Genomic DNA, 26,106 nt, shown 5'->3' on the forward strand with positions numbered 1-26,106 from the left:
GAGCTAAATAAGAAAACGTATCTGGCTTCCAGAAGGCTGAAAAACCTGAGAAGGACTATGAGTATGTAGTGAAGCTTGATGTTTCCTTGCTGGGTGCAATAAGAGGAGAACGTTAAGTGTCAGTGCCTTGTTTTCCTCTTTTCTTTGCTGCCAAATCAGGGTGGGCAGAGTCATGAAGGAGCTAACAAAGTCAGCTAGCAGCTCACCATTTGAAATACTTCCAGCAATAGCACACATATTAAAAAGAAGAGCCTCAGTCATCTTGCAGCCGTGTATGAATAGAGGCCAGACAAGCTGAACAGTCTCACTTGGGAGGAAGGAAGGGGAGGAGGTGCTGCAGAGTTGCACGTGCACTGGTAAGGGTTACAGAGGTTTCATCTCTTCACTGAGGCATGAGGGCAAGGCCAGAAGAGGGTCATGAATGCTGTCTGTTGTCAAGAGTTTAAACCCCTTTGCTGCTGCCCTTTTCTCTGTCCCATTCATAGAGCATAAAGAGTTGTCTAAATTCTGGGTGCCAGCTGCATAGTTTAACTTGATGGCCAGATGGGAGAGGGCTTCCATAGGGCAGTAAGGGATGTAAGCTTCATCATCTAAATTAAACGTCACTTACAGCAGGGGGCAATGAGGTTGTCCCTTCTTTTGTCACATCATTCTTATTTTCTAACCACCAAGCAGCTGGATGACCTGGAAGCAAATACTCCTTGTCAAAGAAATTAATATCTAAATCATTGCTCTCCAAAGGAGAACAGGAATGTACGAATGTTTCTGGGAAAGTTAATTTTGTACATTTGTCCCACATGGTTCCTTTCATTAACATTACAGACTAATCGCTGCTTTGAGATATTTTTCTTTATTCTCCTTCAGGCTAAGCACATTTGATTAGAGGTGGTTGAATAACTTATTGCAAATTGCTTATTGGAAAAGGTTTGCTTATTTTGTTCCATCCAGAGTAATGTATTTTCAACAGATTATTCAAATTATTGTTCAAGTGACCCTCTGAATAGTTGCAAAATTCTTGGCCTAAAGCTTACTTGGAAACAGGTTTGTCATGAAAGAGGTAAAACCACTGAAGAGCATTTTGATATTCAAGACTGTAGGCTGGTTTGGAGTGGATGAACAGGTCTCTCATTTTCTTCCACGCCTTGACTGGCTGTTAACCAGTCTGTTATTGGTTTTCCAATATAAACACACTTGTGTTTTACAACATTGACTTTGTAAGTATTCTCCACAAGTCATTGAAAATGTGCTATTTCTATAAACATCCCTGCTACTAAATTCATTTGAAGTGATATTCACTGGTAAATAAATGTAGACGGTGCAAGAAGACATGAAAGAAAAATCCCTTGGGGAAGGAGTGGGGGTAAATCACAGAGATAACATATCCTTTGGAAGTTTTTATATAAATAGACCTACAGATTTCCACATATTTAGTCATCGGAGAAGATTAAAACGTTTGATGTGCAGTTACCATTTCACATGAAAGCAAAGGTAGTTTTTCAATTGCATTTGGTCCTTATAATTCAAATGCTGACAATTGCTGCAAACCTAATTTAATGAATGTTTTATAAGATCTTGAAGAGCTCTGTGGAAATTCCCCCCTCCCTTCGTCTGGCTGTGCATTCCCTCCTGCTGCGGTTTCATGTCCATAGGCCCATTCGGAGCAAGCCCTTCACATGCCAGTGCCTCTTCTCTCCTCTGTTTGCTCTCTGGAGCTGCTCCCATCGGCACAGGCACTCGACATGCCTACAGCTGCTCTGCTCTTCTCAGCTCTGTCAGGGTATTTGTTTAATCAACACAATTATTTGTGGTTTGGTCAGCACAGTGAGGTGAACACACTGCCAGTCTCAGGTCTTGGCTCGTTTTCATCCTGTCCCTTGGGACATGCCCCTGGCATAACTTAAATATCGGAGACCTTCCAAATGTTTGCAAGGTCCCACCCAAAGGCCAGCCGTAGGTCTAGGGGACACCCCCACTACCACCCCCCCCCCCCCCGATCACTTCACTGATAGATCCAGCTGGTTTTTATCCTTATGGCTTCACTCCCTTCTCTCTCTCGGGCAGGCACCTCTCTCTCAAGAGGGCAATTATGCACTGCAGACTTCTCTGTAATGGCTTCATTTTTGTCGTTGTTAGCAGGGTTTGCTTTGTCTTGGAAAGGTGAGCCATGAGGTCCCAGTGAACTGTCACCCATCAGTATCCCTCTAACCTTCCTCTCGTCTCTCCTGTGCAGAGAAGACTTATGATATGGGGTTGGGAAGGCAGGTGGTGGCAGATCATGAAGGGCACTGACTACTTTCCCTGTTGTTCCTCAGTAAATTGCCCTTGGGGAATTCCTGTTTACCTCTCTTCTTCCCTGTACTCTGAGAGACACAAAGAGCTGTGATGGTAGGTGCAAAAGGGAGTAAATTGCTTTGCAAATTCCTGAAAACACTGCTATCCCATCAGGGTCAAGCAAGATGTTTATGTCCCTGAGTGAAGGAGGAGTTTGGCAGTGTTCAGGAAGGATGCTGCATTCAAGGGGCTAGGCGGAAGCTAAAGGAAGAACTTATTTCTTAGGGGGTTCTCTGCAACAGAAGTCTCTAAGAAGCTCACTTCCCCAAAGCACTGGTGTGCTGAAATCAGCCAAGTGCATTAGGAAGAGCACGAGAAAGACAGGAAGCTGGCAAGAAGGTCAGGAGGAAAGGGAGGCTGATGGTTTCCTGGATGACCTTAGAACAATACGATTGCTTATATTAATTTGAGCATTTGCCAAAGGAACTGTTGCAACAGTCCACAAACACTGCACAGTATTGCAGAGAGGATGATTTAATAACTTTTCCTGTGATAGCAGGCAGAAATTCCTACACGAGAATTCCACCTCCACCACGAGACAAAATTGTCCCTCAAGTTTTTCCATTTTTTTGGGATAAGTATGAGTTAGAAAGAGCAGCAGACCTCCAGCAGAATGATCATGTTATAACAGGTTTTTAGATGAGAAAGAGAAGGGGTGCTTTGCCCACTTCCTCACGCTGCAGTTGTCCACTGTGCAGGACCAGAGAGGAGCACAAGGCAGGAGCACAGCATTGCCACCAGGCAGGGCCGGGGCAGGTTCACTGGTGCAGAAGTGCTGTTGTTTTCCCCAGGGACTGGAATGTGCTTTAGCTCTTTTCCTTGGCTTTTGAGAGGCAGGTCCCATGGAGGAAATGGAGTGAGCTGCTCTTTGCTCGTTACGTTTTAGAGGAGGAATCTGTCTTGTCCCCATGGTTGTGTTTTGTCCAACTTGTAATTCTGGATGCACCTTTTCAGTACACTTGCAGCCAGATATGATTTTGCTCTGACCTGGCCTGAAGCCATGTGAATGCCATTAAAGATCTACTGAGCCTGAGACAGGGACTGAGCCTCACTAAGAGGCACAGTGCTGAGCTGATCTGGGTCAGATCCTGGCCAGGGTAGCCCCTGGCCTTGTCTCTAACAAAGGCTGGGAACAGATGCTTCTATGCAAGTCATGCAAGGAATGGAGCATGGAGCATGTGCTCCTTCCCTGCTCTTGGCAAGCAGCCACAGAGGGCCTCCCTGAGCCACACAGCATAGTAAGCACCCATACGCCTGTCTCCCAAGAGCCCAAAGTGGTCTCCATAATGTCCTCTGACAGTGAGTGTCACAGATCAAGTTATTCTCCATGTGGAAAGAAAGGGTCATCTCACATATCCTCTCCCTCTTTCATTTAAATGAATGATGCTATAAATATACTTAACATGTTGGGGTTCTTTTTAATCTGGAGAGAAAAAAGTAGAAAGTCATCCTATGAATATTTCACAAAAAATTTCTGGCACAATTTCATAACTTAAAACCCAGATTTTTTTTTCACATATTTGCACTCTCATGAGCACAAGTGCAAGATCCAGGACCCTGAGTGTAGATTTTATGTGGAGATTTCAGTAATTTGTTGGAGTAGTTTCAGTATTAATTTCCCAGTAAAAATGTGAAAATCCCAGATACAGAAGAAAGGTTTTTAAGGACAATCACTGCTTTCTAGCATATTACAGCATCTCAGCATCTCTCTTTTTAGAGTGGCTTTTTTTTTTTGGAGGGGGGGGGATCTCTCTTTTTAGTGCACTATCCCTGTTCTTAGGACTCAGGTTTCCTTCTTTTGTTTTCTTCTCACTCCACCCCTACCTCCAAAAATAATGTGGCTCTGTTAACCGATGTGCCTTTGTTAAAGTGATATGAAATACAGAGAACAGATAACACAGACTGCACTGTGTGATAGCTAATGGACATCTGGGGTGTGGTAGTGAGATTGTGTACAGTGTGTTTCTAAGTTTAGCTCAGTAGCTAAGGCAAGTGGCATCTCTTCTCCTCACTGAACTTAAAAGGGAATATGGACTCAAGCCTCAGAAAGTCATTCAGAATTTTCCAGCACCTATTTTTTAAATATGTTTTACTTTCCTTGATGAAGAGAATAGCATAATATTCCTGTTTGGTGCAGTAATCACTGGGATGCATGCCAGCTTTCTTCACCTTTATTTAATCCGGGTCTTCACAGTTTGTACTCATTTCACTTAAGTTTAGTAGGTTTATTTCCTCTGCTGCCCCACCAATCCATCTTGTCTCAAGGCTAAAAGAGAGTATGAGACATGAAAATTCACCACTGTGGTGCCAGATGCTCCTTTTGATTGCTATGCTGTCTTTCACATACTTGTATCCATGCGATCACTAGCTGTGCATTCGTGTGCAACTTGTAAAGCTATACCTCACATGGATGAACAAGTTGCAAGTTTCCCCTGGCAGAAACTTGTTTTATTTCAAGTCCAGCAAAGGCACTAGATCTACGTGAAAGCATTACCCAAGCCAGTTTTCAAACTTACTTCCTTTTTTTTTCTTCTGACATTGCAAAATGCATGCAAAAATGTATGACTTTTATATATATATATAAAAAATCATTTCTAAAGTTATTTCAAACAGCTGAAAGTCCTTTACTTTTGCTTCTAAGAATGTAGCTCCAGTCAGAGATTTTCAGCTGAAAATATAAATATTTGGGAAAATAACCCTATGTTTTGTGAAGAGGTCACTGAACCTAACAGTGCTTGATGACACTGTGTTATGGTGACTTGAAATAGGCCGTTATAAAAGAAAAGCAAAGCTCCCTGTGAACCATTATACCATGAGCACCTCTCACAGCCCTCCCCATGTTCTGCAGGCTCCTTGGTTTGCTGAGGAGTGAACTGAGTAGAGAAGCTTTTCCCCTCGTGCTTTAATTCCAGAGATGCCAAGCTGCACTTCCAAAGGAGTAAACATCAGTCGGTTCTTAATGAGAACTGGAGGCACTTGGGAGCTCTGGCCATAGGCTTGCTTTAAAGACTTCAATATAGTTTTAGTTTATGCTTCTATATGTGAAGCTTTTGATTGCCATTAAGAAACAACGAATGGATAGAAAAACAAACAAGCAAGCAAGCAAACAGCCCCAAAACAAGCAGGTTCCCTGGTCTGTTCACTTTGGCCAAAACAGATGTTTTATCCTGCTACTGAAATGTTTTGGTCTTTCTAACAGCAGCATTACACAGCAGCCTGCTGACCCCCTTACTGGCAGGTAGAGCTGATATTGGCTGAATATCAGCTTCACTTCTATCACCTCTCCCTGGTCGTGGAGAGCAGCTGAAAGGACTTGGCCATGGCCCAGCCTAGCAGCAAGGCATCCAGGGGCTCCTAGGTGTCCATCATGCATCACATCTCTGCTCTGCTATGCAAGCAGGTGGAGAGGATGGGGTCCTCCTGAGTTTCACCTGCAGTTAGTTCCCTGCCAACGTAATTTCTGGCCAGCCAGTCAAGACACCACCTTTACCACTGGCTGGTCTGTATGCTCTGTGAAAGTAGCAGATGATGCTTGGTGGAAATTTGATCCTTTTAATTTCCATGGTTATGTTTTGCCTAATGAAAACCAGCAGAAGAGTAGGAGTGGGGGTTATAGCTTTTTCAAGATAGGGGAATAATGACACCTGACAGTCTGTCATTTTGGAAAGTTGTTTTCTAACAAATGTCTTTCTTACGATGTGCCTTACAACAAAAGGAGTAACTGAAGGTGGATCTGGTGGCTAACATAAGAATGCGGGGCAGAGGGGGAAGCTTTGGAGGGAACAGCCAGTTCCTGATGGCTCTTGATGGTCCATCCCTTACCCATACCCTTGCACAATTTTGACATTAGGGTGATTGGTGCTGTGGCCAGTGTGCATGTACGAGCCGTGCCAAGGTGCTGGCCAGCCCCAGAAACCAGGCAACTGCTCAGCTCCCACTGCATCTATCCATCAGCCACCCACCTTTGGGAAACTGGCAGCTACTTCACATCCTGCAGACTTTTATCCCATTGCCAAGTTTGCTTTAAACCGGTCAACAGTGCGTTATTATTATGGAGGCAGTGATAAGCAGACAGACAGACAACATGGTTTCATACGCCTTTGTTTCCTTTGGAAACCAGGCTAAAAATAACACAATGATGAATAGAGCTTAACTGAGAAGCATGTTACAGAAGAGGGCTGGTGGAGAGCGAAACGAATGTGTCCCATTGTTTTTCTCATGTCTGAATACCGGCAACAGTCCCTCAGACTATTTCTAGTAATTTGCTCACTTGACACAGAGCATCCAGATGTATCTCCTTACCCAGCGCTGACTGTTCTCAGTGAAAATTAACATCCTGGTAATTTTAAACCCTAAAAACCACTGGGGACTCCAGCAGGGCTGGAATGGTGTCCAATAGCATCTTAATCCTTTTTTTCTCCTTGCAACTACACCAAAGATAATAATGATGTGTTCTATTTAAATAAACAGAAGTACTGCTCTCAGTGCTCCTGACTACTATCAAAGCATTCATGTGAGTTCATGATCTCTGGGCTTCCTTGCTGGAGAGGTATTCAAGAGGTCTAACAGCAAGAGAGCAGAGGAGAAACTGAAATACACAATATTGCAAAGAAAATGGCAGCATAAATGGAAAAAAAAAAAAAAAGGAAAAAAATCAAGGGCAGAGACTATGGAAGAATAATTTTTGCTTTGATAGCTTAGCTGAAAAGTTTGGAAAGAAAGTGAATGTAGATTGAAGTGAAACGCAAACAGAACTCTGCCCCAACCCTTCTGTCACTGCAAGCCAGCTAGAAATGTTTTGGCTTCTCTTTTGGGCTATTCAGCCCGCTTGTTTAACTTTGAAAGAACACAAAGCGCTACAATGCATTACAATGTAACTCAGTGGTGAGGACCATTTAAGAGTAACCAAAACATCTTCCCAGACGTGAAACTTCGAAATTTGATGGCTCAAAAGAGTTCTTAAAAGTGCTTATACTTTGAGTAGCTTAGTGGTCTAACATGAAAACCTTTTATAGATTTAGTTTGATTTTTAATTTAGTAGATACATAGTAGCAGAAGTACCTGGAAATGATTAAAACCACCACAAAACAAACATGAGTAGCTATGAGTTCTGCCATAGGTTTTCCCAGTGCAATATTCTCTTAGGCAGGTGGCACAGGAACTGTGGAGCTGTTAGAGCTCAGCATCACCAGAGTGCAGCAGGAGGGGACCACGGACCGGCTGCTGTGGCAGTGGGGTCAGCCAGAAGCATGAAGACTCAGGCACGTACGCATCTGGTGTACACGGTCCCTGCAGTAGCTGGGAATGTGGATATGGTTTTGCACAGATCATTGCAGAGCTCAGCGTCCCTGGCAAAATGTAAAACCTGCAGAAATTCCTCATACGTGTGTTTTCTGTATCAGTGAAAACACATTACTTCAACAGTTGGACTTTTATGGATTCTAGTTACTTCTTCTCAGTTCTTCAAATGGGAGTAGATGGGAGATGGAAGCAAATACACCTCCAATGGAATCTACTCCTAATGGTGATTTGCATTTCCATGGATCCCATCCAGACGCTGAAAAAGTTTTATGGGTTCCGGAGAACTACATTCCACAGTCCTTCCCCAATCAAAACAAATTACATTTGCAAAAGGAGAATATAAGATCCTCTACATCAAATATTAGCAGAACAGGTGGCAATCGTTTGTCGATGATACATTCAGAACATACAACTGTGTGGAATGGGTTACAGTACAAACAGGAAACCTCCTGTCCCAAAAAGTTCTTCTCTCCTCTGCTCCCTCAGCCTCCATCAGTCAGCCTAAGTCCATCACCACCACTCCTCCCAGTCTCAGGTACAAAAGGCAGCAATTAACTCTGTATCATTTGCTGTATACAGACAGTCATAGGTCAGACATTTTGAGAGGCATGGTTTTGAAAGTTTGAAAGGGACTTGGCGGGGTGCTGCTATCTAAACCTATGTAATTCCAAATGGGAAGTAGGTACCTGACTTTTGTTTCCAAGAAAATTCTTGGTCATGGGCTCTTACATGTGTCATCTATTTACATTTCCAGATGTAAAGCTATCCATGTAAATTGTGCTTATTGAGATAAAAATGGAGTCTTTTGGGTATGTTGGTGCTTTGACAATACAGCCAATAGATGACATTCCCTAGGCCAAGCAGAACATCCAAGAAATCCTGAAGATGTTGTTTTTGAGCAGCACATATAACATACTCATCATTGTCTCAGATATTTACATCTCCACAGAACCATACGTGGCTAGCTTTCATGCATGCACTGTTTGAAAATCTCCCCTCCCTGTCTCCTGACTCAGGTTCATTTATGCAGCAGGAACTCCCTTTCTTCCCATGCATGCAGCTATTTCATATAGGAGTGTCTGTGTGTTCTGCCCAGCTGTATGTGTTTGAGTATGTTGCCAGACAGAGCCATTCCAATGAAATCATTGGACTGTTATTTGGAGGGTTGAAATTTCACCCACTTCATAATTTATTTTACTCTCTCCAGAGCCAGTCCATCACTTACCCACTGGAATGCATTGCCAGCTGTCAGAGCACACTAATACTCATTGGCTAGCCAAACTTCAAAGTCTGGTAAGCTGTCCCAGTAGGGGGTGTGGGGTTGGAAATTGGCTGATGAGTTTGGTGTTTCTTCACAACAGCTTACTTGCTTGCTCACCAGGCATACACAAATTCCTGTTTCCCATACACTGCAGCAGCCAAACAAGAGCAGAAAACCTGCCTGCTGTCCCTCACCTCTTTCAGACAGCACCCATGAGTCTCTCACAGGACTGTGGGAATGAGAGCAACTGCAAGCTTTTGTGTCTCTGTGCTGATGTGTGTGTGTGGGGGGCGGAATTCTCTATTAAATATAATATCCTGCCTCATCTGGAGACTTAATGTGACACAAAGGGAAAGCAATCCCAGCAGTGGGCAAGCACAAATGGGAAAGACAAAGAAAGAAACAGTCTCCAAGTCAGCCAAAAGAGATTTTGGTGATGGGCATCTCAGTTTTCCAATCAGTTTAAGTATTATTTGGCCCTTTGACCTCTACGCCATTTTAGAGGGTTTGCTACCATCCTTGTTTTACAAAGTAAGGTTTCTTAACCTATTGTGCTTGATAGTTTGCAGAGGTGGTTGTGATGATGGTGGCACACAGGGGTTTCTCTCTGTACATGTATTTTCCTCCCAGCATCATGGGAACCTGGTTTATGAGCAACAGAAAGATTTAGAAATTAATGTCATTAATGTGTAAGCATGAGGAGTTTGTAGCAAAGTTATTACAAAAGCTGAGAGGGACATGGAGGGTTTTGCTTGTAGCCCTTACGTCTGCATGGAAGGGCAGGATTTGAAACCTTTGTGGATCACCCATCCCAGCCCTTACACTAGACTTGGTGAGAAGAATGACGGGAAGGAGGGTAGAGGAGGAGGTTTTGGAGAAGGGGCTGTGTCCTGTCAGAAGCTGGAGGACATTCACACTGAGTCCTTGGTATGCCACCTATGCCAGCACTCTGTTCAAACTCAGCTGGGTGCTCATCCTTCAGTCACATTCTGCTCTGGATAGATTTGGTCAAAATCAGGCATTCCTGATGTAAGCCAGAGCTTTGATCTTCCCTCAACTGTATTTTCATGAGGAGGCTAATAGAAAACTGTTGGCCTTCATTTGTGATTTTCAGAAGATTAATGGTAACTGGTCACCACCTCATTTATTTGCAAGTGTAGCACAAAGGGAGCGCTGGTTTCATCAAGGGGGATTGGCAACAGGTTATATGTTACACATAATCTCCACCAGCTGCAAATGCAGCTATCTGATATCTTACGCTTCAGTTATGCGATGATATCTGTCTTCTTCCTTTACTGTTTTGCTTAGATATTAATATTTCTGAGTAGCTTTCTAAAAAAATAAAAAAGAGAAAAATGAGCCCACTTCCTCCCCCCCGCCATTTCCTGCTCTGTGCTCATAGCCCCTTTGACCATCACTTTCTGGTTCCTTTATGCAGTCCTCCCACTCAGTCCCTTCTGCAGCTTGATAAAAGACTTATTTCCAGGCTGTAGCTTTCTAAATGCCATTCTTTAGCAATTAAACGTAAATCATAGAATCACAGCCTGGTTTGGGTTGGAAGGGATCTTAAAGATCATGTAGTTCCAACCCCCTGGCACGGGCAGGGACACCTTCCGCTAGACCAGGTGGTAAATCTCTGAGCTTGTTTTGCTCATTTTCTGTGAAATATGAAATAGACCGGACTCCTACTCTTGTCTGAGCCACCAAAGAGTGTCATCAAAATATCAAAACATTATATCAGGTGGCTGAATTTCTTCATCTCTTATTAATCTCCATATGTTTGCTTTCTTTTACGTATGTCATCAAAAGCTGTGTTTACATTTTTGTCTCTTTCAAGTTGTCCATGGTGCATTTTTGGGGGGGAAGGAAGGAAGGAAGCAAGTAAGGAAGGAAGGAAGAAAGGAAGGGAGGGAGGGAGGGAGGAAGCAGCATCCCTTCTTTTTAAAATAGAGGCCATGTTAGTCGGGGGCAGCTGTGTTTCTGAAAGCCTGGTTTCATTTCTGAAAACCAGAGCACTGAATGGATGAGCTAACACAGGCAGAGGCTCATTCTAGTGATTACTCTTTTAGGGGCTGTTTTGAAAAGTGGTGTCTATTTTTAATATCACTGCACACCTGTGTCCTTGAGGCTTATTTTCCTCTTGAGGAGGGAAACAAAGAGCAGAGCAGGTTCATCCTGGGGGGAGAGGGATTGCACATCAACGGGACCAGGCAGCGTGGGCTGAGCAAGCTGTGCAATTTTGTTTCTTTTCTAATTACCCTTGGTGAAAAATGTTGGTTTTGCTTATTTTGAAGACAACTTCAGTCTTTCTTCACAAGCTGTGAATGTCTCTAGTCCATTTAAAAGCACCTTAGTGCAACTAGGTTTTTTTGGCTCAGTTTTATCTTAGCCACTGAAGGATGCAGGAGAGAGATGTCGAAAGCAGTGCTTGTTCAGAGGCGCCAGAGCTGTTCCTGCCCCTCATTGTCCTGATGTTAACAGGAGATAGGAGAAAGTGAAGGTTATAGACACTGATGGATCATTTGATTTCCTCCTTAGTCCCTATCCTACGCTTCAAACACTGGCAAATCCCCAGCACAGCAGAAAAACATTGGGGAGGAGGGTTCCTATATTCCCCAGGAATTTCAGATACAAAACCAGAAGCAGTTTTTTTGCATGGGTCCTATCAGCCGGCCGCTACTTCTATGTAACAGTCCTGCAAGAGACACATGTATATTAAGTCCACAAGGGAACAGTCTGTGATGGTGACTGCTGCGACTCCCTGTGCCTTCTTCACCTTCAGCATACCATGCTTGCATTTCAAAAGCCCAAACAGTGAACCCATAGTCAACCAAACAATTGTACCACAAGCAGATGCAGTACAAAGTTATGTTGAAGTCATGCCACTCACCCCCCAAAAAATGTACGAGAAAGAGAGAGAAAACATTCAGATCAGCTGGTTATTTAATTTTATTCATTTCAACAACTTTTGCTAAAGATTTGTACTGCTCTGCTCCAAAATATGCATGATGGAATTGATCATTGTGCAAATGGGCTGCGAATGAAGACAGACCAACTCTTTGTTTTGGCATGGCAAACTACTACGTGTGCTATGGCAGTATGAATTTGCACTGTTGTGTTTTCTGAAATATTGTGCACCCATTGAATTGCATACAAAATAGTATTTTTCAAATTATTTGACAAATGCAATAATTTATTTTTACCATGCCCCAGAAGTCATAATTACATTCCAATTTTACAGAAGAATATGCTCTATATCCTTTTGACTCTCCCAAACATAATCTGTTCAGTATCAGGCTTTTAATTCTACATTGGGAAATAGCCATTTGGCTGATACAGTCCTGAGAATGTCTGGATAACTGTCTGGATAATTTCAGCCTGAAATTGCTCTGAGAGCCATTTGCAGCCCAGTCAGAAAGATTTCAGTCTGCACCCAGACACTCCGGATCATCAGAACACAATAAGAACAAATGGGCCCCACTCTCTGAGAGACCTATTAAGTCATGGGGCAGTGGTCATTTGGATAGTCTTTTCATGGAATCTGGAGAACTTCACTGTGTCTAAAGCTATATCAGAGCTATGCAGTCACTGAGGGATTCAGTTGCCTTTTTCCTGCCTCCACAGCGTCTGTCAGAGAGCGGCTTTGGGAATTTATTAGTTAAGGACAAGCATAGAGATTTAATGCAAAGAGTACCTGTCAATTCTGTCTTCCTCACACCCTCCCAAAACGCTTGCATCCAATTTGAGTATTTGCCTTACATAGGATACCTCTTGGAGGATGAATGCCATAGGGATATTGGATGTTTTCTATGCTTTTATCTTTATTTTTCTTTTAATCTGTGGATTAACCATTATGCAGACATGGCATTTCAGATCTCATTGATTAGCAGCTGGCAAGCAATTAGCTACGTGACAAGGAACAGCTAGTCAATCAGCACTATTGAAGGAAACGCATTGCATCTTACAGCTCTAAAATGTCATTTCTGTTGACATTTGCGTATCAGCTTTTAAAAATCGTTCACAGCCACAGTCTTGGGAGGGCTTTTTCCTTCACTGGTGGGTTTGAGAGGGAGAATTTACTACTCAGGTGCTCTGTCCATACAGTCATGGCCATTTAGGAAGTGTTCCTCCAAAAGACGGAACAGGCATGGGCCCTGGTTCTCCTTGCTCCACCTAGGAGCTTGAGTGCTTGTTACGCTTCTGGATGAAGAAGGGCTGCTTTGCTTTTCCAAGGTTTCACACAGACCCAGCACAGTCCTATAAGAACTCCTCAATCCCCTATGCCTCCTTTCAGAAGAGGGGATGGCAATGATTAATCAAGTATATATGGTTATTATAATTAATTCCTAGTGTACGTAGAGGTATTCCACTGACTTTCTTCTCTTTGCTTCCTATTGATTGAAACTGTCATACAATTTCGGTTAGACTGTAGTTTTCATCTATTCTTAGCTGGAAACAATTTGAAGGAAACAAAGAAGAAAGTGTGAGAAGTGTGTTAATTAATGAGACAATGGGAGGAGTGATACAATAGAGAAAAGGACCTGGAAGTAATCTTCCATATTTTACATACAGTTAACGATTCCCTTGGGAATCAGTTAGGAGCCTGCAAATAGCATGTTTTCAGTCATTTACATGTCTCCCGTATGGACTATTTACATAATTTGTCACTACAGTTTTCCCTTCTCTCATAAAATATTTTGCAGTTGCTGGTGTATGTTGTATCTGGTTGTAATTACTTGATTTCCATGTTGCATTAGGCAATGATGTGAATGTTTTCCTGGTTTTGCCTAATGTTGATGTGCAAGTTGTGAAGTGTTGGTATTTCTAACTGAATTCATAAATCTCTGTAAATTTTTCAAAGGCATCTCTTGGTCCAGAAAGGAAAAAAGGGAGGATGTGGGAGTAATTGGCTAATCACAGAATGAAACTATTCATAATTGTTAAAATCTTAGCAGTGCCATGGTTTGCTTCTCTTATCTGAACAATGTGAAGTTCATTTCAGTGGTTTTTCTCAGAAAGAATATAGAACATCACATTAAGGGAGAGAAAGAACAGTTTGCTTTGAGATGATGAGGTGGAACAAAAATATAGAGAATGTAACACAAAAGAAATGTTCAAAAGCATGTTTTTTTTAAAAAATCCAGTCTATTGGAAATTAATTTCAGCTCAGTGAAATTTATACATGTCCAAGAGAAAGAACAATAAAAGAGGATGAAAAATATGTCCCTGCACACATCCTTTTGCCTTCTAAAGGAGGGAGGTCGGGAGAGCAGAGAGTGAGGAGGAAGGAAACCTGAAGCGGAAACTTGACATTTTTTCATTTCCAGACTGAAACAGCCTTCTAAGTCTGGGGTTTTTTCCTTTTTAGTAATAATGACTATTATGTTTTATTTCACCTCAGAATGCTCATTTGAATTAAAATCTTGATACAAAACTCTGTCAGGGAAAATGTACAAGCATCTTCACTATTCTGCAGTGCAGACTTTTCATTTTTTTAAATGCATTGTGACTTTAAGTTCTCCACATTTGACACTGCTCAATATTGTGATTTTGTTACATAAATCCCCTTCGTTATACACAATAGTGGCAGGGAATGGAGCTCAAGCTCCTGCAGAGCCCTTCCTGTGTCACCAATGCTCTGAACAAGAGGAGTCCAGAAGACTTTGGGGGAAACGTATATCCTGTTCTGTTTCATTATTTGGATTCTGGTATGTGAGCTAGTAATTAACATCCTGCTCTTGCAAAAAGTTTTATAAACCCTTGACTTTACCCTGTGAGTAATCCCATTACTACCACATCACTCTGCTGCACAGAGGGACCCTTCCCCGAAAGGCTGCAAGTGCAGTAATGGAAATGTTATTTCAAAGTTAATTATGCCAACACTAAACAGAAAAATAAAGTGAAAAAATATCAGAGAGAAATTCTTGCACAACTTGAAGCATTGGAGCGAAATTTCATTCCCACTGATTAGGAGGAAATGTCACAAATCATGCATTCCTTCAAGTGCTAAGGTTTTACACTTGACCTTTGTAGGCAGGTAGTCATCTGTAACCAGACAGCTTTGCTGTGCCCTTGTGTTTGAGAACTACATTTTGAGCATGGATTATTGCTTCAGAATGAACACTGACTTATGCTGGTATATGCTCCATGGATACAACAGGGAAAAACATGACTTAAAACCTTATATCTTTCTGGGGTTTTATTATGGAAGATCAAAAACTTCTCTGGTGCCGCATTCTGCCCTGATTTACAGTCTGTGTAATCTTATCAGCTTCAACAGGATTGTCTGAGGTGTAAGTCATGACAGGGTGTTGGCACTTTTTTCCTAGCCTCTGCCGCTTCAGTGAAAGCTCTCCCATCTCAAGGGAATATGTTGCCCCCTCAAATACAGAGCCATCTCTGGAGCCTGAACGCCTTTGGGATGGGAAGCAAAAAATTTGATTAAACCTCCTGTCTTTTATCTCAGGCAGGATGCTCTCTGTCTAGCACATAAGCCTCAATGCGAAGATGGAGGGAGAATTGAGCCTTTTTGTTGTCTGGTGACTAATATTTGGTATATTTTATTGTCCTCTTTATAGTTGTCTAGATTTGGGGAAATCTTCACTGTGCAAATATTGTAAATTCTGTATGAACAGAAAGATCATCCTCACAGGTGGCAACAGAATATTTTCAGCATAGAGGGCTAGATATTACAGTTGTATTCAGTCCATGCAGTTGCTGGCTGAGATTTGGTAAGCCATGTACTGAACCTTTACTTTTGATGTGGATGTTATATCACAGTGGTGCTAGCTTAGCCACATGCATTCACTCCCAGCATACAGCAAAGAGAGTACAGGCTTTGTTTTTTAGCATCTTCAAAGCCTTTCTGGCAGGCGTGGGGTTCCCAGTCTCAGAACAGTCCCCAAAAGCTAATATGCTGTTCAGATTTGGCACGCTGATGGGAATGTGGAGCACCTTCTGACTGGGTCAGAGAGTTACTTTCCAGAGTATCTGGGATATTGCATCAGAGGAAGTGTTTTGCAGAAGGAGGGTGTTGTAGTAGGTGTCATCCCCTCCTGTGTGCCTTTTGGCAACTGCAAAAGAGGTGAGAATGCTAGGCCAGCCGGAAAAAAAGAAAGCAGGTCTGGTACAGGCCACCTCCTAGTCTTTTCTCCCTCCGCTTCAACATGTGCATCCAAAACACTAGGACGTGCCAAACTCTTCATATCAAATGAAAGTTAGAAATGTTATCACATCTATTCTGGATGTGGTTTAGGGAGAAAGTGAGGCAGGGAAAACAGGGGATGTGTTAAGGAAAAGGAGAACAGCCTTTGCATCTTCATTTTATTCTGTTTATGGTTTATTACTAACTAAATCCTGTCTCTGAAAATATAAAGGCATGATCTGGACCTCAATGAAAAGGAAGCAAGATCACTAACTTCATTTTGAAGCTGGACAGAAGGTATGCCCTGCTCTGGTTCCCTCAGCCCTGACCACTGCTTGATTTGATGCTGCTCCCTCAGTTTCTGGGCAACCTCTGTATCCTTCATCCAGAATCCGTGACAAAAACAGATACTGACATCAGGCAGTCTGTTGCCTTAACCACATCCTTGTGGATCTGGGCATTCATACCACTGTGTTAAAAACAGCAAGGGCATCCTGATCTTTTCCCCCATTATTGTATTCTTCTTGCACAGCAGTGACAGACACTGAGGCAGATGATCTTTTTATAAGGTAATTTCTGTTCTGTGCCTCTTGCCAGCTGCATTGAGCCCTTTCATGTTATTAAAATGCAATTGAACAAGAGCAAGTTGTTAGCAATTTGTCATCTTCTCATCCAAATGAGCAGTCCAGCCTTTCATACCCATTACAGTCTCTCTGCTGCATAGCTGAGCTTTGCCGCACCATTCACTGTTCAGTGTATAACAGAACCATATTTTTTCTTTTTCATTTTTCTCCTATCAATATCACTGACATTTTATACTCTTTATGATGTTGACAGAAAAAATACTATGCTTCCTTCTGCCCTTGCAACAATCCAGCCTTTCCCTTTCCTAAGCTTTTCTTCACCGGGATGGATAGGTAAACAAACTCCCTCTCTGGATTCTCCAGTATTTCTTTGTCTCTGTACATCCTGAATTATCAAGAGCTGATTTACTATGTATTTACTGTAATCTGTCTGGGAAGTTTCTTTTCAATTCGCTCTGTTCCCCTTCTTTACAGTAGATTTACTGTAACCCTACCAATTTGTCTGAATCCAAACAGTTAGTTGCTTTCTGATGCTAATTCACAACCTTGAATCAACTGCTGAGGATTATGGTGTGTCCCTTTTCACCGGACCATTTAACATTATATTTTGTCACGTTGAAAGAGAGCAAGACAGGTTTGAAATAATAAACACAGTTAGCAATGACACTATCTAAAAGAAGAATTAAGCAAGGAACTCATTGATTTTATAATAAATTTACCTTACTTTTTTACTATACAGAGGAAAATGCATACATTGTGCTGGCTTTCATTGGTGAGGCTAGATGGGTGAACCAAGAATATAAAAACAAGTCAACTTTTAGTAACTAAAAGAGTGTTCTTTAGTTACTCAATCTGTGCCAAAAAAAGTCACATGAAACTGAAGTATGCTCCTATGCCATTAAAACAGGAGGAGCAATTTACAAAATTACATGTGCTAGATATTTATACGTGTGTGAGCTGATCCATAATCTGCTGATATCTTTGCAAAGATTCCCATTGGTTCCAGCTGGATACCATCATGGCTTTACTTTTGTCAAGGCATTGAGAAATACACTTCTCTTAGGATAGAGGTAAGAAAGGACATAGCTACTTTACATTTTTTTCTGTATCCTGCACTTTGTGCAAGTCTAGATCTCAAAGTACCTCAAGGTCCTGGGAGTTTTAAGGTCAGGCATTCATATGTGTGCAATCGTGTATGTGTGCACAGCATCTACCTTTGATTTCTTTAAGGAGACAAGCTCTGTGGAAGCCTTATTTTATGAAGTGAGTTATACATTCATGCACTTGGCTCACTGGATTAGCCTACAGGTCTATTTCCCATTTCAGGTCTGAACAATGGCTTGTCAAAAGAGGAAACAATACCAGTATTTACCAATCAAAATCAAATATCACAGAAGGTCACTTTGCAAAAAAAGTGGCTAGAAAGCAATATTTATAACCTGGGAAGGAGACCTAGAACTGTGAATGAACAATCTCATTTATGTTTACAGTATAATATAAGGATGTAATGAAGATATTTGATTTTTATAAAGCTAGCAGTTAAAGACAATTAGGGAAGCAACAGACACAGAAGGAAAGGAATTCGAACAAATTGCTGCAGGCAGGGTTGGCCTCAGCTTGAGAGTTTATGTAATTGTTTCTTGTTAATGCCTGCAGTTTAGCAATTTGACTAACTCTCTGTGACATTTGAAATGTCCTCCTCCTGAGAAATTCACTTGCATTGAGTTTATGGATAGGGATATGAACGCAGCTGCAGGAAAATATACTGCGAGGCTGAATCTTTAGACTTCTAAGTGAATTGATATTGAAAACAAATAAATTGAAAGGAGTGAGACTGTTTTCTGGCTTCTGGCAAGTTGATGTTTTTACGGTTTCAAGCAAAGTGACAAGTCAGTCAAATACCAACAAAGAAATAGTAAAGCTAAGCAGAGAAAGTAAGAGGCAGATTAATCACTGACAAAAGCTAAGAGTAACTGCCTATTTACATTACCGACCTATCTGGGAGGTGAAGCCAAAGACATTTTACCCGCTAAGTCCCTGATCCTTACAAAAACAAATAATTCTATAACATTTAACTACATACTCTGCAGTCTCACTGACTCCAGTGGGACAACCTGCAGAGCATAAAACTGAGGACACACACAATTCTTTGGATCAGATTTAAATGCATTGCAATCTTGTTTCCAAGTGGTCAGTAATGTCCCAGACAGCAAATGTGCCTGTGCCCTCCTGTACAGGCCACATTTTTTCCACGCTGTTTACATTATCACTTGCTAAATTTATCACAATGCTTCCCTAACATTGCACAGCTTTTCTGCCTGGGAATTTCAAATAGAGCACATACTCTGACTGGTCACGTTTTCAAAGAGATACTACCACCCTCTAGAGCCACAATTTGCCCGCAAGTGTCCTACAAGGCAGCTTTTGGGAAATGTTCATCTGCAAAGTTGCAGGGTGTGTTTACTCTGAGACAACGGGATGAAGGGACTCACACAGATCTATGCCGTGTCCTTCCTGCTGTGTGCTTTGCCATGTAGTTCAGATGGTCGGCATCTCTTTTTACTTCCTGCATTTCAGCTGAGAATGAGAAAGGAAGGAGGATGCTTAACAGGGAAACAGCACTTTCAAGAGTAAACTTTCAGAATACCCTTGTGAGTTGCTGTGCCCCTTGAAAAATAGGGTGAAAACTCTTAGCTGCATACAAAGCCAGCACGGCATGTATAGCACATGCATCAGGACAAATTTATTTGAAAACATCAAATGACAGGAAGCCATTTGAGAGCATCCAGGTATACGCACATACAGCTTAGCTTAAGCAACACTATGCCTTTATGAAGGCATTTAAATCTTACATCTGTGTGCAAAGGTTCCTCAGAGTTGGATTCAGGTGAGATTTGAACCCCAGAGTGGAGAATGAGAGACTATTTCCTGATCTCAGATTGCCTGCAATCATTAGCATGCTCCAGTCCCGAACAGTGGGATGAACCACTGCAAAGATAGGAGCCATTTCTTTGCTTACGCTTGGTATCCAAGACAATAGCTTGAAAGTATAAATTTCCTCAGCCCCATCGCCTTCTGATAAGCCAGAACAGCCATCTGAGAGCTAGACTGGGCATGTTTTTTCTGTTATATTCTAGTCTAGTCTAGTCTATGTTCTGGGTATTCATCAGATATCATAAGTCTTTGTGTCAAGCATTCAGCAAAGATCTCTTCTGCAAATGGGCTTGTGAGAAATTAGCTTCTTCCTTTCTAAATACATCTGAAACAGTCCCATCAGTGGTGTACTACCAAGCTGTGTAACATTTGCTTGCATGCTACTTTACTCTTTAAAAGGCAATCAGAAAATAGAACTGTTTACAAATATTTTGAGCTTGTAAAGTAGTGCCTCCCACAAGGTTAAAGGTAGCTTCATCTTCGGTGTAGATGCTAATGTACACACCTTGGGCCAACAAGGTTGAGAGACAACAGCTGTTAATTAATATATTAAGTATATTTGAAGGATGGATGTCAACATGTATATTTCCCAGGGGCTCTTAGTATTTCCACTATTTAAAGAGCAAAAAGAAAATCAACACAGAGCTAGTCCATGATTTAATTAATTTTCAAACTGATTTAATTAATTTTCAAACTGAAGGCAGTAGCTATATTGATTTCTCTCTGATGCATCTTCCTTTTTCCACCCCCTCTGCCTGTCTTTATCCCAAAAAAAAAAAAAAGCAAGCAACCCACACTTATCAAGACCATATACTTTCAACATAAATGTTTCTGTAAGTAAGCCTGACAATACTCTAACAGCTAGTGCTAGCCTTTTTCTGCACAGCCAAGAAAGGGCAGAATGTAATTAAATGTCTTTTTAAATGATGGATAATTGAAGTTAGGATGTAAGAGAATGACAGGAGAGTTGTTGATAGCCAGGAGAATTTGATCTGTGAGATGCTGCTTGCATGAAAAATAACAAGTAGTTCAGTATCAGTCTTCAAAAAGAATATGATGTGAGGCAGCAAATTCCTGAGAGAGGGAGTACATGTAGGATTTTTAGTAGACATAGACTGTACATCCCCTAATCTTCATCTATAGGCTTAGAAGGACATATGCTATGTTCTTTTTGTGTACATGGAAAGCCTTAGTTTTATTAAACACATGCTATTAAATACTATAGTATATTTATACTACATAGTGCTATTTAAGTTAACTTCAGTTCAGCTCTGAACAAAAACGACGCTTAGGAGTGACAGCAAATACCCAAAATGCCTTTTCAGGGGTGAAGGATTAGGCCGTACTCTCACACTGCATACACTGGTTCAACGTGTTGGGCACCACACCAGCCATTTTCTTACCATAACATTGCTTGCTACCTTTTTAATTCTAACTAAGAAAGTTAGAAAATTATTACTACTTCTTTGGAAATGCAGGAGCATAAATCTGTAATCAGCTTGATGTCATATCAACTTGCTGGCCGTGTACTGGGGCTACAAGAAAACAAATACTAGTAGCAACTTCCCTTGAACGTGATGTCATGTTCAGCACTCAAGTTTGGGTTGACAACTGGCTGCCCAGAGAGTCACACTGTCAGTTGGAGTTGGTAGTCTCTAAATGGTGATACAGGATATGATTTCTCAGTTCACAAGACCTGGTGATATCTACCATATCTCTATGCTGGGGGAAATCAGGGTATGCATTGCCTTCATGTAATATCCTGCTTTTTGAAAAGTGGGAAATGATAATAAGGACGTTGAAAACTAAGCTCTGGTGTATTCTGACCACAGAGCATACTTGCCATGCACTTCAGATGAGGCTTCAATGACTGCACCAATACAGACAGGAGGCATATGGATGCTGGGGAAACTGCCTTAAGCCAGTTGCAGTTATTCTTCTCATTTCACAATAGAGGCACAACCTATCTGGCTCTCTAGTTTGCATCCTGCTTCCTTCTTTGTCATTAAGCATAAAGGCAAGCTCGGAATGACACAGGCAGTTGGAGATCAGAGATGTGATACTGTTGAAGCCTTGGTCATCAAACACGCTTGTACATTAGCCAGAAGTGTGATGTAGAGGTAGGGGTGAAGTTATTCAAGCTGTTCTCAGCACCTCATGTACTCTCTGGGAAATGCCCCATAAGAAATTATTTTTAATGTTGTGACAGTTAAAGTGAGGGGAAAAGAAATGAAAAAGTGTGCTACATGAAATGCTTTTTATAATGTCCATGACTGGTAAAGCTCCTCTAGGTGCAAGAAAGTTATACTTACCTGATGCAAACAATGTGCGATGCAGAGAATTCTAGGCAATTTGAATCCTTAATATTCTCTTTCAGAGAGGAGAATAAAAACTTGATAGCAGTAAGTCTTCTCTACATGCATCTTTTCTCTCTACTATTTTATAATTAATGTTATTGTCACTTGGTCCAAGCTTTCTTTATGCTCTGTCATCTATACAGTACCATTATCTCTTTCCAGTGCCAGTTACTGTGCAGTCTGTGGGCAGGGTAAGAAAAGGAAAGGCAAGAAAAATGGTGAATACATTAAAAGACAGTCTTACTGATTTAGTTCAACCTTGAACTATGATTGTTTGAAATGTCAGCAGCAGAAGTATATCCAGTCACTCTCATATGCAAGACTTTTCTTCAGTATGTAGACTTACTGTTTTTTTCCTGGCAGATTTCATAGACACACACATTTAATGGCACAATACAAATCCAATAGTGCAATTGCCGCTGTGACTTTTACAGAGGCTTCCCATATACTGAAGAGGGAGAATAAACAGCAAGTCAGCATGAACTACAGAGATAGTTCCATCAAGGGTTTCTGGTGATGTTATAAAAAAAATGAGCCTCAAGTTACCAAAAACCTGAGCCTAAATTATAGCTCTATGCTTCAAATAAAATCTTGTAAAAAATTAATGTGTAAATGTAAAATTAATAGCATTCATTTTGAAAGTGGTGCAAAGGAGCACATCTTTAAAATGTGCCTGCCTGCTTCTCCATTCTTTAGTCTTCTAATCCATACTTTCTAGATTATTTTAGACCAGGCTGAACTCAGGACTATAATCCCAGGGCAACAACTGTTCTTATGGTTCTAACACTAGCAGAAAAAGGAGATTGCCCATACCCGTAGGATGATGTTTAGAAAATGTCTCCATTAAAACCGCACAGATAGGTGACATTATCAGATATTTACAGCTTGCTTTGAACACAGTCAAGCAAAGAGCTAGGAGACTGGGCCAAGAGAGGAGCTACAGCACTGGGAGAAATGGCTGGGGATATACGGAGGTTTCCATCAAGGCATTTCTGAGCTGCCGCAGCCTGACCTTGCCTGAGCCTGCTGCCTCATCCACAAAAGACAGCAAAGCTGAGCAGTGTCCCTGGGAGGCCACATTATGATTGAGTTGGTTGATTACTTCTTTGACTGTGGCTTATGAAACAGCCACATGCAAAATGCTTGTTTGTCCTCAAGTAGCCTCCAAACACCATCCCTCTTTAAAAATTAATTCAGTCCAAACTGATGAATGGGGTTAGGTTGCTACCTCTGCAAGAGAAAAACCAGTGGGGAAAGAAAGACTAACAATTTGCTGCTTTGAAGTCTAAAATAAAACCTTTCATCCTTTAGCCTGATGTATTGTAAGTGACATCCGTTCCTTACATTAGCATCTGCAGACTATAATTATCCACGTAATACAACAGCTGGGGGAGTGTTTTTGTGATGCTTTGGGTTGAAGGATGCTTCGGAAGGCTAAACAGTGCTTACTAATAATAAGACCTCTAAGATGTTATATGGGTCTCTTTGTCCAAAGACCTCTTTTTTCTTCTGCCCTAAACTGATGTCAGGGCACTGAGAAGCCAGTGTTCTGCCTCATCCTTCCCTCTCCTCTCTGCAGCTCCAGCCCCTAGAAACTCTGCCATCCCACAGTTAATCAAGCTGCCCATTTTTTGTTGTCTCAGAGGGGCTTTTTCCTATTCACGCTGGGAAGGGAAGCCTGCTTTGTCCTTCTTCTTGTTTCCAGTCTTTGCCCCAGGATCTGCAGAGGGGACCAGGCAGAAGGGAGGAGGTGAGGAAGGAAAGCTGGGCCTCCGACCTGCAGAGGCAAAAGAAACCAGCTGGCTTTACACCCTTGCGGGCAGAGAGCCTTCTGAGAAAGAGAAAGAGGGTCTGTCAGCCCCCTGCTTGGACTGTAAGGGCAAGAACAGCTCCTAGTTTTAATTGATTTTACCCATTAGTTACCCGTGGTGGCTTATGCAGAATGGCAGCTACAAAAGAGAAATTCTGAGGTCCACAGAGTTATTATCCCCTAAATTGTCTTCCCCTGTCTGATGTTTACAAACAGTCCATGGTGCCATTGGTACAAGTATCACACTGAATTCAAGACTTTGCTCTGTGTGTGAAATGTGAAAAAGGGAAGGAATTTGAAAGCCCCTGCTGTTACCTGAGTGCTTTCCATACTGAGCAGCTATTCATCACCTCCACATTCAAAGAGTTTATCCTTTGTAAAACTTCAGTGGTGCAAACTTGCCAGAATTAAACCTTTTAAACCCAAGCTTGCTGGAGCATCTGTGGTTTGCACCTTTTGTCACATTCATGGCTGCGTAGCAGGTTGAAGAAATGTAGGAAGAAATGGCAGTGACACGACCAGAATCATGATAAGATTAATCCAGCTTTCAGTGGAGCAAGAAGCAGTGAGTTCCCAAGCTTTCTGCATTCTCAGCTGATACAGAAGAAAGAGACAGCTTTCGCTGAAACTAAACATCAGCAGCAGTATGCATCTATTATGTCTGCTGTTGAGTTACAAATATCTTTTGTATGGAAACAAGCAGGATGTGAGGATAACTATTTAAACACAGTTTTGCCCCCTGTGGAATGGCCATAGGGTGCCTGTACTATTCTGGGCAACAGTCACTCTGTGTCCTCGATTCTGTATGCTATGGCCAAAGCAGAGAAGGAGGTTTGTCTTTTGGAGAACAGAGGAGCTGGTCAGCGCTGAAGTCAAGGACAGATCCTGGGAGTATTTCATCCTGATTTCCTTACATAGTATCCTTGAGAATTTTGAAGAAGTCAGGGGTGCAACATAAAATCCTGGGAAAATTAACAAGCAATTTCTATAGTGGCCAATTTTTACAGTACTGGAATTGCTACTGAGCAGGATATCAGTCAAATGAATTTCTCAGCCCCTGCACTTGCCAAGTTCCAAGATATTTTACCAAGAAAACAAGAATCAGCGCACATGAGTGTTTTCCATCTAGATTTTGTCTAAGCTGAAGACAGTAAGCAAACCTTTAGGGAAAATTAAGAGAAAAGTAAAATTGGCTCAGCCTTCCCGCTTACTGCTTTAATAGAAAGGTTTGCGAGGAAATGAAACTTCAGGAAACACCATTTAATCCCACAGCAAGCAGTCACTCTGGTTTTTCCCATGGAATTGGATAAACAGAACAAAGCTTGGCCTTTAATAAATAAGAAAACAAACGCACGAAGGAGCACTTGATCAGAAGTGACAAGGGCAGGAGTAGAACAATCCAGAGGAATAAATGAAACTGTAAAATTTAGTAATAATATTCCCTAAAGATATTAAAAATTCTGTTCTGACTATTGCAGAGGTCCCTTGAACACATTGTTCCAGAGCTTGAGCTCCCTTCCATCAAAATTTCCACTGCTTCTACTCTTTCAACTTGCTCAGGATGAGGAAATCATCTTGAAATACAACTGGAAAGCACTTTAATAGCCATTCCCTCACATTTTCTTTCAAGGTGAGTACAAATCTGTGTTTTGAGAAGTTTAATTAAAGTTAACCACCTATGGAGAAATGATGGGCTTGCTTGTTTCAGCTCTCCCTAGGGGTATGTCCTTCCCAGCTGAATTAAGTTGCTACTGTTTCACTAATATGCATCTGATGCTTAATGAATTGGGGTGTTATTAACATTGGGTAGAGGTGGATTAAAACTGAGTCCAAAGCCTTTTCATTCATTTCGCTAATTATTCTCTGCATTCATTGCATGCAGATGAAATGATGAAAGGCTCCCTGTTGTGCAGGATTTGGACATTTCACGCTTGGAACATAAATTGGACTGATAATTCTCACAGCATTATTGTCACACTTGTGAGTTTGGGTGCCAGAAAGCAATAAGATGTGAACTGCCAAATTCCCCATCTTTCAGCTCCCTGGAATGGGAGGGAAAACCCCTTATTTGTATGTTCCCCAATTTCCTATCTAGATAATTTTGGCATACAATACCTAAACCAGAGATAGATTTCCTTCTCCTCTCGCCTAATGTATAAGCAGCCACTGCTCTGAAGCTTCAGAAGCATTCAGAACATGTTTCTAAGAAGTAGCATCCTTTTCCATATTGCCATACTCCCTGGTTTCAAACAGAAGGCAAAATGCTGAAATGCTCTAAGTGCCTTCTTTTTGCACAAACTGCTGGGGAACTGAATGCAGGAAATCTCTTGAAATAGATCATTTCTCATAGAAATTGCAGTCTGTTAAGTGACTTCCAGAGGTTA

General features: G+C 41.6%; 1 long non-coding RNA gene across 1 annotated transcript; it reads right to left on the bottom strand.

The window, feature by feature from the left end:
• Positions 1–11,064: 11,064 nt before the first annotated feature.
• Positions 11,065–22,152, bottom strand: LOC115605591. Its single transcript, XR_003990656.1, has 3 exons — positions 22,018–22,152; positions 19,114–19,198; positions 11,065–11,361 (listed from the first exon to the last, which is right to left on the bottom strand). It is a non-coding gene; the product is annotated as an uncharacterized LOC115605591 (long non-coding RNA).
• Positions 22,153–26,106: the final 3,954 nt, after the last annotated feature.

Source organism: Strigops habroptila, chromosome 3 (assembly GCF_004027225.2).
Source record: "Strigops habroptila isolate Jane chromosome 3, bStrHab1.2.pri, whole genome shotgun sequence".
Lineage (NCBI taxonomy): Eukaryota > Metazoa > Chordata > Aves > Psittaciformes > Psittacidae > Strigops > Strigops habroptila.